Consider the following 14,629-nt stretch of genomic DNA (forward strand, 5'->3'; position numbering starts at 1 on the left):
ACATTCTTCACCCCCAACTATGAATACTGGACGAATTACCCCCCTCGACCCAATCCGCGGTGGTTTTTGGTCTACATGGCGTACACGTGGCAATCCAGTCAGCATTTTATTTATAAAAAATTGTGGGACCCACCTGTCATATACTACTCTCTTCTCTCTCTCACACACTCTCTCTCTCTCACTCTTCCTCTCTCTCTCTCACCATTTCACAGGGTCAGCGGCGGCGGGGCACACGGAGCGGGCAGCGGCCGCGGCGCGTGACGCAGAGGCGGCAGCGGCTTCCCCCTCCCTCTCGTCGGCGGCGGCGATGGCAGGGGACATGGAGCGGCGGCGTGTGACGTGGAGGCAGCGGCGACGGGGGATGAGGAGCTCGACGCGGCTTCCCCCCTCCCTCTCGGTGGCGTGCGCGCAGGCAGGACGAGGACGCGAGACGAGAAGGCGGTGGAGGAGGCGAGGCGAGGTAGCAGCGGCGGCGACGGCGGATGAGGCGAGCGGTGGCGGGAGCTCGCGCTGCTCGAGGCGGGGCGAGGCGGCGGCGGAGGAGGAGGCGAGCGGCGGCGGGGTGTGGTGGAGGAGGCGAGCGCGGTGGCAGAGGAGGCGAGCGCGGCGGCGGAGGAAGTGAGGCAGCGGCGGCGGCGAGGCGGTTGGCGGGGCGACGACGGCAGAGGAGGCGAGCGCGGTTGACGGCAGAGGCGACGTGGCGAGCGCGGCGGCGGAGGAAGCGAGGAGGCAGCGGCGGCGAGGCGGTTGGCGGGGGGACCACGTTGGCGGTGGGTGGGGCTTCGGCAACCTATGAGACGCGCTCCACGGCGGCCGCTGCCTCCTCGTCGTGGCCTCCGTCCGTCCGTCCCGCAATGCTGCCGCCTCCACGTCCGGCTGTCCCATGCGTCACCCGCCGCCGCCGCCTCCGTGTCCCCGCCACCGCCGCTTCCTCGTTCGGTCGCCGCCGCGTCACCCGTCGCCGCCACCTCCGCGTCCCTCGCCACCGCCACCTCCTCGTCCGGTTGTCCCGCGGTGCTGACCACCGTCGTTTACAGTGAGGGAGAGAGAGGGAGAGAGAGGAAGAGTAAGAGAGAGAAGTGAGAGAGAAAGAGAGTGAGAGAGAGAAGAGAGAGTAGTGTATGACAGGTGGGTCCCACATTTTTTTAAAAATAGAATGCTGACTTGACTGTCACGTGTACGCCACGTAGACCAAAACCACTACGGATTAGGTCAAGGGGGATTCATAGTTGGGGGTGAAGAATGTCCGGTTTTATGGTTCGGGGGGTAATTCGTACTTTTTCCTTTTCTTAACCAACACTGACTTCTAGTAGAAATAAAAAATAAAATAAAAAACTTCTTTTTTCCTCGGAGGTAGAAATATATATATTTAAAAAAAATCTCCTCTTAGTAGAGAAGAAAAGATACAATTATTCTAATTTACCCTTATCATATTAAATCTTTAGTTTTTGTGACCCACTACCAACAGTGAATCGACGATTCTCAGCCCAGAAAGCCTGCTACAGTACTACAGGACCTCACCCTTCATGCACCGTCCGGGACGATGTCCACGGGTTCATCGATCCATCCGTCTACGCCTCATAGCCGCATCACCCCGATCCCCTCCGTCATCGCTCCTAACCAATCAGCGCACCCATCGTCCCAAAATCCCCAAATCTTCATCGCCTCCTCGTGAGGTTCGTCGGCGCCGACACCGCCTTCTTGCGGAGCCTGCGGCCAGCGTCGCCGCTTTCTTGTCGAGCCAGCGAGGGAAATCGCGGCGCCATCTTCGCCGCCCTCGCCGGACCAGCGTCGCCACGGAGCTAGCCGGCGGCATCTGCCTGCTCACGGAGCCATCGGGCAAGCGCCGCAGCCGACCGCCGCCCTCGTCTCTTCGGCGATCCAGCAGCTGCCGCCGCCTTTCGTCTGGTACGCACTCCTTCTCCTCACGGACAGGGAATGCATGCAGGTTACTGCTGTCTCCAAATCCACATACTCTACTTAATTTTCTTACTGAACCGGCCAATTTCACTCAGCTAGCTGCTAACGGTTGTCCAACTAGCTCGATCCCTGTCCGTGCTGCTCCGTATCCTCTTTCATTCGTCAGTTTCAGGTATATATCCATATCACTTGTCACGCTCAGAAATTCACGGACTAGAATTTCTAAGCTGAATGTGCATTAAACCCCTGTCCAGGACCAGCCAGGGTACACAAACGACAATTGTTGACATACAGATCCACGTCTTACAAAAATATAAAAGATTACAAATGCGGCGGAAAAAGATAAAAGCGAGCTAAGCCTGAAGACTTGACTCCTGCAGCGAGCGACTCCATTCCACAGGCATCCTTGACGGCAGCGACGAAACCAACCTCTTCGAGACATCTTCAACTGAGAAGGACTTCAACTCTGGTGTGGGGGAAAAGAGAGCAAGACTGAGTACTACCCACTGTACTCAGCAAGTCATACCGGAAGAGGAGGTATGATGCAAGATATATCCAAGGGAGGATAAAGGTTCTTTTGCATAAAGCCGGCATTTCAAAGCAGTAGTTGAAAACAGTAAAACAGTTGTAGTAATTAATCCATATTAACCAATCACTGTCCAACGTTACACCACGTTGCAACAGGCCCAAACCACCACCTGAACTAATCAGTTCCAAAAGCTAACTAGGGTGAAACTAATCACGGTGAATCTGGTCGACCGCCCATAACCGCGGGCACGGCTATTCGAATAGTTTTACTCTGATCAGAGGTGTACAACTGTACCCACAAGACACAGCCCCACGACACGTTCCTGTGCGCCGACATGCCACCACGACATACCGGAAAGAGGCCGTGACAGGACCCTTCGCATAACCCCCTCTAACCGATCGCACCACACCTTAGGGTTCGCCCCCGTCCCCAGCAGGCAACGGGCAGCCCCCCTTTCGTGCCGCGGTGAATCCGGAAGCCGATCAACCGGACACCCCGGCCGACCCAACTCCATCACGCCCACCCTCGCCTAGGTACGTCGGCTAGAGAAAAGCTACACTACAAGCCCAGCCGTTGCCCACGCTGGCTTGTGGTAAGTACGATAAATTCTTTCAGGGCATCCCGCGAACCGGTCCTTAAATGCCATGGGTGCGACTAGCAAGACCATGCACCCACAGCCCACCATGACGTGTATTTTAATTAACCAACACCATTACGGTGGCACTAAATCAAAGCTATGCCAATAATCAAGTCTATGCTTTAATGTGATCCCCCTTTGTGCACTAGTTGAACTAAGCATGGCTAAGCATCTCCTAAACCAACATCTAGTCATTTTAATACCCACGTTATCAATGGCATAAGGTAAACAATATATGGCTGAGTAATAGGACCCATCCCACATGATATTGTAAAACAATGCAATATTTAATAGAAATGCGGGATATTTGTAAATTGGGTACAATATGATCAATTGTATTGCATGACTTGCCTTGCTCTCGCACTGATGAGACCACAGCAACGTCTTCGAGAAACCACGGATTGACGAACCGACCGAAATCTACGCGACAAACAAAGCACACAAGCAAAACATGCTATAAGACTACTGAAACAGAGAACAAAGCCATTTTTAATGGATTCTACACATTTTTATGAATTTACTGAGACTTGAATGGATTTAATCGGAGCTCGGATGAATTAGATATGATTTTTAGAAGATTCTCTGTGTTTTTACTATTAAAGAAAAGCCTTAATCAATTTATTGCGCAATAGTGCCCCAGGGCTGACGTCAGCAAGGGGTGGGGCGGCGCCGACATGCGGGCCTCACTGGACAGAGGCACAAGAGAGAGGGAGAGGGGGCGGCTGGCAGGCGGGACCCACCGGGCAGCGTCACAAGGGGGGGGAAGCGGCGAGGCGCCCGGTCGGTCCGGCTCGGCTTCAAGCCGGCCGGCCGGTTATGGCGAGGGCGGCGGCGGCAAGCGGCCACCGACGGCGGCGGCCGGCGATGCAGGCGACGGCACTTCACGGCGAAGCGCATGCGGGGAGCGGCAGCGCGCGCGAGAGGAAGAGAAGGGGAGGGAGTTCTCACCGGGGTTCGGCCGGCGTGGGAGGGTACGACGGCAAACGGTGACGGTGAGCGACCGGAGGGCGACGGTGAACGGCGGCCGAGCTCCAGGACACCCTAAGAGAGGAAGTGAGAGAGGTTAGATGGAGAGAAGGTGTCCACGGCGAGTGAGAGCTATGGCCGACGGCGGCAGCTATGGTGGAAGCTCACCGGAGTGCGAGGAGATGCGAGCTCCGGCGATGGAATTGGACGGGAGAACGGCGGACGAGGTGGACCTCGGGATGGCGGACGCGGCGGCGCCGATGGCGGGGTGCGGCGGCGACCCTAGCGGCTGCTAGAGGCGGCCGGAGCGGTGGAGATGGCGGCGGCGGGTGGGTGCACGGTGCTAGGGCGATAGGGAGCTCGGGGGCGGACGGCGAAAGAGGGAAAAAGGTGGAGAGAGGCGCGGTGGTCGGTTATATAGAGGTGGGGAGGCCGGACGTGGCCGGGAGCGGCGGTTCCGCGGCGACGACGTGGAGAGGTGGAGGAGGAGAGAGAGGGGGAGAGGATTCAAATCGAATCCCGTCCGTGCGGACGCGCGCGCGGACGGGAGAGGGCAGGGCGTGGGGCGGCGACGTGGGGACGTGTGGGCGCGGAGTAGGGCGCGGATGCGGAGGAAGCGGCGGCGTGGGCGGCGGTTTCGGCGGCGGATGGTGGCGGCTGCCGGAGGTTAGGGACGACCGACAGGTGGGCCCCACCTGTCGGCACCCGGGAGGAGAGGGGAGGTGGGATGGACTTCGGGGAGGGGAGGTGAAGCGGGCCGGCGCTGGAGGGAATGGGCCGGGCCCAAAAAAAAGGAAAAAGGAGGGAAAAGAAAAGATAAAAAGGAAAAAGGATTTTCCCAGGGATTTATATGTTGCACATGCTCATTTTTAATTGGTTAAAATTATTTCCAATGCTCTGAAAATTCCGCTAAAAATCCTGTTAGCGTATTTTGACATGTAGAATCCAAGAAAAATTCCACATGCCGATTCCGATTATTATTTGCATTTATTAATTAGGGATTCATCTCTAGGTTAAATTAAACAATTTCTTCGGACGATTTATTTTATGAATTTAGAGCAAGGGAGGGGAACTTCAGGGCGAGACAAACCTACCCCCCTTAAACGGAATCTCGACCCCGAGATTCGGAAGAGTTGGCAAAGAGGTGCGGATGAGCGGCTCTTTCCCAGGTGGCCTCTTCTTCCGAGTGGTGGCTCCACTGAACTTTGCAAAACCTGATCACCTTGTTTCTGGTCCTTCTCTCACTGGTCTCGAGGATACGAATCGGCTTCTCCACATAAGTCAGATCTTCCTGGATGTCAATGTGCTCTGAGCTAGCTTGTTCCTTAGGTACCCTCAAACACTTCTTCAATTGAGATACATGAAACACATCGTGGATACCAACCATATTAGATGGAAGCTCTAGCTGGTAAGCGACTTCACCTCTGCGTTCCAAAATCCTGTATGGTCCCACAAAGCGTGGTGCCAATTTGCCTTTCGTCTGGAACCGGTGTACTCCCCGGAGCGGAGTGACACGAAGGTACACATAATCCCCTGCTTCGAAAGTAAGCTCTCTTCGGCGGTTATCAGCATAACTCTTCTGCCGAGACTGGGCGATTCGCAGTCTTTCCCTGACGGTCCTGACTTTCTCCTCTGCTTCGGTTAACACTTCTGTCCCAAACAGTTGGCGCTCACCTGTTTGATCCCAGAAAAGTGGTGTGCAGCACTTTCGTCCGTACAATGCTTCAAACGGTGCCATTTGCAAACTGGACTGATAGCTGTTGTTGTAAGAGAATTCCGCATACGGTAGACTTTTATCCCAGGCTCCACCAAAGTCAAGTGCACAAGCTCTCAACATATCTTCCAAGATTTGATTTACTCGCTCGGTCTGACCATCTGTTTGCGGATGATAAGCCGTGCTGAAATTCAAACGAGTCCCCAATTCTTCTTGCAGTTTCTGCCAGAACTTTGAAGTGAATTGACTTCCTCGATCAGATACAATCTTCTTAGGTACCCCATGCAAACACATGATTCTTGAAAGATAAAGCTCTGCCAACCTTTTTCCAGTATAGGTAGTGTGTACTGGAATGAAATGAGCAACTTTGGTGAGTCGATCCACGACCACCCAGATTGAATCGTGCCCCGACGATGTCCTGGGCAAACCTGTTATGAAATCCATTCCGATTTCTTCCCATTTCCATTCCGGGATCTGAAGGGGTTGTAGCAGTCCTGCGGGCCTCTGATGTTCTGCTTTGACTCGCTGACAAACATCGCAAAGTGCGACGAATTCGGCTATCTCTCTTCTCATGCTGACCCACCAGAATTTCTCTTTGAGGTCCTGGTACATTTTAGTACTGCCGGGATGAATTGAATACTGAGTTTGATGAGCTTCTGTGAGTATGAGATCCTTCAGTTCTTTGTCGTCAGGCACACACAATCTTTCTCCCAACCAGATTGTGCCATGCTCATCCTCATGGAAATCTCGAGCTTTTCCAACCCTCATATTCTTTTTCAGCTCAGCTATTTCAGGATCATTTACTTGAGCTGCTCTGACTTGATCCACGAGCGTAGGCCGTGCCTCTAGGGCAGCTACGTACCCGTGTTCCACGATGCCCAAATTTAGGTGCTCAAGATCTTGCTGCAATTTGCCACACATGTCTTCAGTGCATAAGGCATTGCAATAGCTTTTCCTGCTCAAAGCATCTGCTACCACATTTGCTTTGCCTGGATGATAATGTATCCCCATGTCATAATCTTTAATTAACTCCAGCCATCTTCGCTGTCGGAGATTCAAGTCAGGCTGAGTGAAGATGTACTTCAGACTCTTGTGATCAGTGTATACTTCACAGCGGTTGCCAATAAGATAGTGCCGCCAGATTTTCAGAGCATGAACCACTGCTGCCAACTCAAGGTCATGAGTGGGGTAATTGGTCTCTTGTGGACGCAACTGTCGCGAAGCGTATGCGACCACTCTGCCTTCTTGCATCAACACACATCCCAACCCTTGGCGAGATGCATCACAGTAGACTTGGAAGTCTTTTGTCTGATCTGGCAAAATTAGAACTGGTGCAGAGACTAACCTCTTCTTGAGTTCTTCAAAACTTTGGTTGCACTCAGCTGACCACTTGAATTTTTCATCTTTCTTTAGCAACTGTGTCATGGGCCTGGCAATCTTGGAGAAATTTTCGATGAACCGACGGTAATAGCCCGCAAGTCCAAGAAAACTCCGGATTTGAGAAACTGTCTTTGGTGGGGTCCACTTTGTAACTGATTCCACATTTGATGGATCCACTGCCACGCCTTGAGCAGAAATGACGTGACCCAGAAATTTGACCTCCGATAACCAGAAGTCACACTTGCTAAACTTGGCATATAACTGGTGCTCCTTCAATTTCTCGAGTACCAGACGAAGATGATGCTCATGTTCCTCTTCTGATTTTGAATACACAAGTATGTCGTCAATGAATACCACGACAAACTTGTCAAGAAACTCCATAAACACTTTGTTCATCAAGTTCATGAAGAAAGCCGGTGCATTGGTGAGTCCAAATGACATAACCGTGCACTCAAACAACCCATACCGAGTGATGAAGGCTGTCTTGGGAATATCCTCTTCCCGAATTCTCAACTGATGATAGCCTAATCGCAGGTCTATCTTGGAAAACACCTTAGCTCCTTTTAGCTGATCAAACAGGTCATCAATTCTTGGCAACGGATATTTGTTCTTGATTGTGACCTCATTAAGGGCCCGATAATCAACGCACATCCTCTTAGTCTTGTCTTTCTTCTCCACAAAGATAACCGGAGCACCCCAAGGTGAAGTACTCGGTCGAATGTACCCTTTCTGCAGCTGTTCATCAACTTGCTTTTTGACCTCTGCTAGCTCATTAGCTGCCATTCTGTACGGCCTCTTGTAAATTGGAGCAGTTCCGGGTGCCAGATCAATTCGGAACTCGATTTCTCTCTTCGGTGGCATTGTAGTGAGGTCTTCAGGAAATACCTCAGGATATTCTTGTACTATAGGAATATCCTCCAACTTCCTGGGACTTTTCTCCACTGTTTCTGTCTGACCCTCAATAGCAGCCTGATTCAGACTCGCTACGGACTTCTGTGACACTGGAGAACGGAAGGTGATCTTCTCCCCTTTGTCGTTGGTTAGGGTGATGGTGCGGCCTGCGCAGTCAATCACCCCCTTGTGTCTGGTCAACCAATCCATTCCGAGAATGACATCCAGGTCTTTGGATTCGAGAAGGATGAGGTTGGATAGAAATTGTGACCTCTTGATCTCTATAGTCACTGAGGGGCAATAGTGTGATGTCTTCATGTCATTTCCAGAGGTATGAACCTGCATCGGTATTTTAAGTTCCATTACCGATAATCCATGTGTCCCAGCAAATCTCTTGGAAATGAAAGAATGCGAGGCACCCGAATCAAAAAGAACTGTTGCTGGATATGAGTTCACTGGAAACGTGCCCAGCACGACATCTGATGCTGCCTGTGCTTCCTCTGCAGACACATGATTGGCGCGGGCCTGGATGAACCTGGGTCTAGTGCGATTCAGCTTCGAACACTTGCTAGCAAAGTGGCCGTGCTTGCCACAGTTGAAGCAGGGTCCTGGCTTTCCTACAGCCCCCTTCTTGGGTTGTTCTGACTGAGCTGACACAGCTGGCGGATCTGACTGAGCTGGTGCCATTAGTGGGGGTGGAGTCGAGTTGTGGTTGTGCTGCTTACTGTTGTTGTGACTGCCACCGTTGTAATCGTTGTTGAAGTTACTCGGGTGATAGGGACGGTGCTGACAGACGATCAGGGTGGAAGGCCCACCTAGCTGTCCCGTCATGAAGCGAGGCTTCTGATTGTTCCCCTGAGGAAAGCTGATCTGAGCTGCCTTTCTTTTTCGGTCCATTTTGTTGCGTTGCTCTTCCTGGTGGATAGCCTTGTCCACAAGCTTCTCAAAGTCCTCATAGACTCCGGAGATTAGCTGGTTGGTCAATTCATCGTCGAGCCCAAACAAAAACTTCTCCTGCTTCTCAGCATCGGTGCGCACGTCCTCAGGAGCGTAGTGCGCGAGGCGGTTGAACTCGTGCAGGTACTCTGTAACCGTTCTGGTTCCTTGTTGCAATGCACGGAACTCCCTCTTCTGTTGTGCCATAATCCCTTCAGGAATCTGTGCCTTCCTAAAGTTTTGACAAAACTCTACCCAAGTAACCTTCGTTGCATCTGGACGGGTCACCACGTAGTTATCCCACCAGGCAGAAGCAGGACCTTGCAATTGATGTGTAGCAAAAGCAACCTTCTCTCGGTCGTTGCATTGCAAAAGGTTCAGCTTCTTCTCAACAACACGGAGCCAGTCGTTGGCCTCCATTGGGTTGGTGGTGCTTGAGAAAGTGGGTGGCTGGATACGAAGAAAGTCTAACAGTTTGGACAGGTGTGATGGTGGAGGAGCAAACCGCTGGTTCTGCTGCACCTGTTGCAACACCTGATGGTGATGTTGCTGCATCTGTTGCATCATCATTGTCATCATTTGAGTGACCGTTGGGTTCCCGAGCGGTGGAGATGAACTGCTGTCAGATGCACCACTGACATGAGCTCCATCGGTCTGCTCTTCGCTGCCCCTGGCGTCGCTGGAGTCACGGGGATCATTCCTTGTCTTCACCATCTGGACGAGGATAGGTAGAAATAAGAGAAAGGAAGAAAACAGATGGCTCGGAAGCTAATCTTTGTTATAAGTTTAAGGGCAATTATCTTAATCTTGATTAAAACACTGAAAAAGAGGCACGCAACTCCTAATAAAGGCAGCCATACCACTGACACATGATATCGACTGCTGACTAACCCACAAGCAACAAACCTAAGCACGGAAACTAGCAAGCAAACAAAACTAAGAAGACGATAAAGCTAAGGGCGGCGACTCTGAAGCTTGGAGCAGCGCTTGCGATCGGAGAATAGGTCTGACATCTAAAGAGTACAGAGGGATAGGAACCAACACATGCTCAAAACCAAATTAAATAAAGCAACAAATGACTCAAGTAACTCGCCGAGCATGATGATTTTTATGCATAGAACATTTTTCATGAACCCGGATAAAGACACTAATGCGACTGACTAAACCATAGCTTAATGCATAAACTAGTTGCATGGAAAATGATGCGCATAAAATTGCCCCATCGAACATAGACACGACCTAATGCATATCACCCGATAAATTCCCAACTGACTGTCAAATAAACTCCAAATAAAATTTTTCTAAAACCCTAGACCGAGCTAATTTTAAGGATCCGATCCGAACGAACGACCAAGATTTTTCCCACAAACCAAAGAGGCAAAACCCCAAATTTTTCCCGAAACAAATCCAAGTGCAAAAAGCATATGCAGATGAAAAGGTTTAAGAGAGCTCTTAGGGTTTCCATTTGGCTTGTCCTACGGTCAAGGTCGGCTCTGATACCAACTTGTCACGCCCAGAAATTCACGGACCAGAATTTCTAAGCTGAATGTGCATTAAACCCCTGTCCAGGACCAGCCAGGGTACACAAACGACAATTGTTGACATACAGATCCACGTCTTACAAAAATATAAAAGATTACAAATGCGGCGGAAAAAGATAAAAGCGAGCTAAGCCTGAAGACTTGACTCCTGCAGTGGGCGACTCCATTCCACAGGCATCCTTGACGGCAGCGACGAAACCAACCTCTTCGAGACATCTTCAACTGAGAAGGACTTCAACTCTGGTGTGGGGGAAAAGAGAGCAAGACTGAGTACTACCCACTGTACTCAGCAAGTCATACCGGAAGAGGAGGTATGATGCAAGATATATCCAAGGGAGGATAAAGGTTCTTTTGCATAAAGTCGGCATTTCAAAGCAGTAGTTGAAAACAGTAAAACAGTTGTAGTAATTAATCCATATTAACCAATCACTGTCCAACGTTACACCACGTTGCAACAGGCCCAAACCACCACCTGAACTAATCAGTTCCAAAAGCTAACTAGGGTGAAACTAATCACGGTGAATCTGGTCGACCGCCCATAACCGCGGGCACGGCTATTCGAATAGTTTTACTCTGATCAGAGGTGTACAACTGTACCCACAAGACACAGCCCCACGACACGTTCCCGTGCGCCGACATGCCACCACGACATACCGGAAAGAGGTCGTGACAGGACCCTTCGCATAACCCCCTCTAACCGATCGCACCACACCTTAGGGTTCGCCCCCGTCCCCAGCAGGCAACGGGCAGCCCCCCTTTCATGCCGCGGTGAATCCGGAAGCCGATCAACCGGACACCCCGGCCGACCCAACTCCATCACGCCCACCCTCGCCTGGGTACGTCGGCTAGAGAAAAGCTACACTACAAGCCCAGCCGTTGCCCACGCTGGCTTGTGGTAAGTACGATAAATTCTTCCAGGGCATCCCGCGAACCGGTCCTTAAATGCCATGGGTGCGACTAGCAAGACCATGCACCCACAGCCCACCATGACGTGTATTTTAATTAACCAACACCATTACGGTGGCACTAAATCAAAGCTATGCCAATAATCAAGTCTATGCTTTAATGTGATCCCCCTTTGTGCACTAGTTGAACTAAGCATGGCTAAGCATCTCCTAAACCAACATCTAGTCATTTTAATACTCACGTTATCAATGGCATAAGGTAAACAATATATGGCTGAGTAATAGGACCCATCCCACATGATATTGTAAAACAATGCAATATTTAATAGAAATGCGGGATATTTGTAAATTGGGTACAATATGATCAATTGTATTGCATGACTTGCCTTGCTCTCGCACTGATGAGACCACAGCAACGTCTTCGAGAAACCACGGATCGACGAACCGACCGAAATCTACGCGACAAACAAAGCACACAAGCAAAACATGCTATAAGACTACTGAAACAGAGAACAAAGCCATTTTTAATGGATTCTACACATTTTTATGAATTTACTGAGACTTGAATGGATTTAATCGGAGCTCGGATGAATTAGATATGATTTTTAGAAGATTCTCTATGTTTTTACTATTAAAGAAAAGCCTTAATCAATTTATTGCGCAATATTGCCCCAGGGCTGACGTCAGCAAGGGGTGGGGCGGCGCCGACATGCGGGCCCCACTGGACAGAGGCACAAGAGAGAGGGAGAGGGGGCGGCTGGCAGGCGGGACCCACCGGGCAGCGTCACAAGGGGGGGGGAAAGCGGCGAGGCGCCCGGTCGGTCCGGCTCGGCTTCAAGCCGGCCGGCCGGTTATGGTGAGGGCGGCGGCGGCAAGCGGCCACCGACGGCGGCGGCCGGCGATGCAGGCGACGGCGCTTCACGGCGAAGCGCATGCGGGGAGCGGCGGCGCGCGCGAGAGGAAGAGAAGGGGAGGGAGTTCTCACCGGGGTTCGGCCGGCGCGGGAGGATACGACGGCAAACGGCGACGGTGAGCGACCGGAGGGCGACGGTGAACGGCGGCCGAGCTCCGGGACACCCTAAGAGAGGAAGTGAGAGAGGTTAGATGGAGAGAAGGTGTCCACGGCGAGCGAGAGCCATGGCCGACGGCGGCAGCTATGGTGGAAGCTCACCGGAGTGCGAGGAGATGCGAGCTCCGGCGATGGAATTGGACGGGAGAACGGCGGACGAGGTGGACCTCGGGATGGCGGACGCGGCGGCGCCGATGGCGGGGTGCGGCGGCGACCCTAGCGGCTGCTAGAGGCGGCCGGAGCGGTGGAGATGGCGGCGGCGGGTGGGTGCACGGTGCTAGGGCGATAGGGAGCTCGGGGGCGGACGGCGAAAGAGGGAAAAAGGTGGAGAGAGGCGCGGTGGTCGGTTATATAGAGGTGGGGAGGCCGGACGTGGCCGGGAGCGGCGGTTCCGCGGCGACGACGTGGAGAGGTGGAGGAGGAGAGAGAGGGGGAGAGGATTCAAATCGAATCCCGTCCGTGCGGACGCGCGCGCGGACGGGAGAGGGCAGGGCGTGGGGCGGCGACGTGGGGACGTGTGGGCGCGGAGTGGGGCGCGGATGCGGAGGAAGCGGCGGCGTGGGCGGCGGTTTCGGCGGCGGATGGTGGCGGCTGCCGGAGGTTAGGGACGACCGACAGGTGGGCCCCACCTGTCGGCGCCCGGGAGGAGAGGGGAGGTGGGATGGACTTCGGGGAGGGGAGGTGAAGCGGGCCGGCGCTGGAGGGAATGGGCCGGGCCAAAAAAAAGGAAAAAGGAGGGAAAAGAAAAGATAAAAAGGAAAAAGGATTTTCCCAGGGATTTATATGTTGCACATGCTCATTTTTAATTGGTTAAAATTATTTCCAATGCTCTGAAAATTCCGCTAAAAATCCTGTTAGCGTATTTTGACATGTAGAATCCAAGAAAAATTCCACATGCCGATTCCGATTATTATTTGCATTTATTAATTAGGGATTCATCTCTAGGTTAAATTAAACAATTTCTTCGGACGATTTATTTTATGAATTTAGAGCAAGGGAGGGGAACTTCAGGGCGAGATATCCATATCACTCCTTGCATTTTTAACAAAAAAGTAATCTTGACGAAAGATAATCTCATAAAGAGAAATTGGAGGGAAAATAATCAATGTTGTTTTTTAATACACAAGAGACCATCCAACATCTTTTCTTTGACTGTCATGTTGCACGTTTTGCTTGGCGATGTGTCTTTTTGCCTTCAACATTCCCCCTTCCCACAATATAAAAGATATTTTTGTTACTGGCTAAGGGGAGTGCTTAGACAAAAAAAAATGATTTTGTTTGGAGCTAGTGCTTTATGTTGGTCAATTTGGTGTTGCCGTAATGATATAGTTTTTAACCATAAAAAAATGCCTAACATCATGCAGGTTATCTTCATATGTTTCAATTGGCTCCACTCTTGGTGTATGATGCTTTCACAAGAACAACAGGATACTATGCGCAATGGTGCTACACGCTTGGAATTAGCAGTCAAGTAACTTTTATTCCAGTTTGGATGGCGTAGTACCTATAGAATTTCGTGATAAAATCTACGTGATTTTGAAAAAAATATTATTTTAGTAGATCATATCATCGGCAGAAGTTGGGGGTTTGTCCCATCTCGCTTTTTTTAACTTTTCTGTGCACGTCTGAATTTTTTGGCTGTGTGCCTACGGGCAGAGGCCGGAGATGTAACCCATTTCCATTATCTAAAAAATTGTTACTTTCATTAATCATTTACTAGGCAGTGCCGATTGTTTGGATGATATGATGCTTTGGGTTTATTATTGCTCTTATTATATTTACCACTATCTACAGTTAAACAAAAAAAGGTGCTCTATTTTAGTTTGCCACTCTACAGGCTCTATGTTTCTTACATATTGATTTTCTGCTCTCCTTTTTTTTTAAAAAAAAAGAATTATTCAGTGTGGTAGTTTTATCTGTCATTTTACACAAAGAAGTGATAAATTCTACCTGTTATTTCAGTCTTCTATGAAATGTTGTGCTGAAGATATTTCTGTTTACCCAAAACACCAATCTCTCTAGGAACACGAAGGTGTTTGCCTTTTGCTAATGTCTTATTACCTCCGTTTTTTAAATAGATGACGCCGTTGACTTTTTCTCACATGTTTGACTATTCGTCTTATTAAAAAAAATTATGTAAT

At 50.9% G+C, this 14,629-nt stretch overlaps 1 long non-coding RNA gene across 2 annotated transcripts; it reads left to right on the plus strand.

Annotated features, from left to right (window-relative positions):
• Positions 1-1,609: 1,609 nt before the first annotated feature.
• Positions 1,610-14,230, plus strand: LOC107277795 (uncharacterized). 2 transcript variants are annotated; one of them, XR_010739726.1, is made up of 4 exons: positions 1,610-1,908; positions 2,016-2,092; positions 2,175-2,457; positions 13,853-14,230. It is a non-coding gene; the product is annotated as an uncharacterized lncRNA (long non-coding RNA). The 2 variants fall into 2 exon arrangements; XR_001542997.3 differs by lacking the exon at positions 13,853-14,230 and having other exon boundaries at positions 2,175-2,593.
• The last annotated feature ends 399 nt before the right edge of the window (positions 14,231-14,629 follow it).

The sequence above is a fragment of the Oryza sativa genome, chromosome 2 (assembly GCF_034140825.1).
Source record: "Oryza sativa Japonica Group chromosome 2, ASM3414082v1".
Lineage (NCBI taxonomy): Eukaryota > Viridiplantae > Streptophyta > Magnoliopsida > Poales > Poaceae > Oryza > Oryza sativa.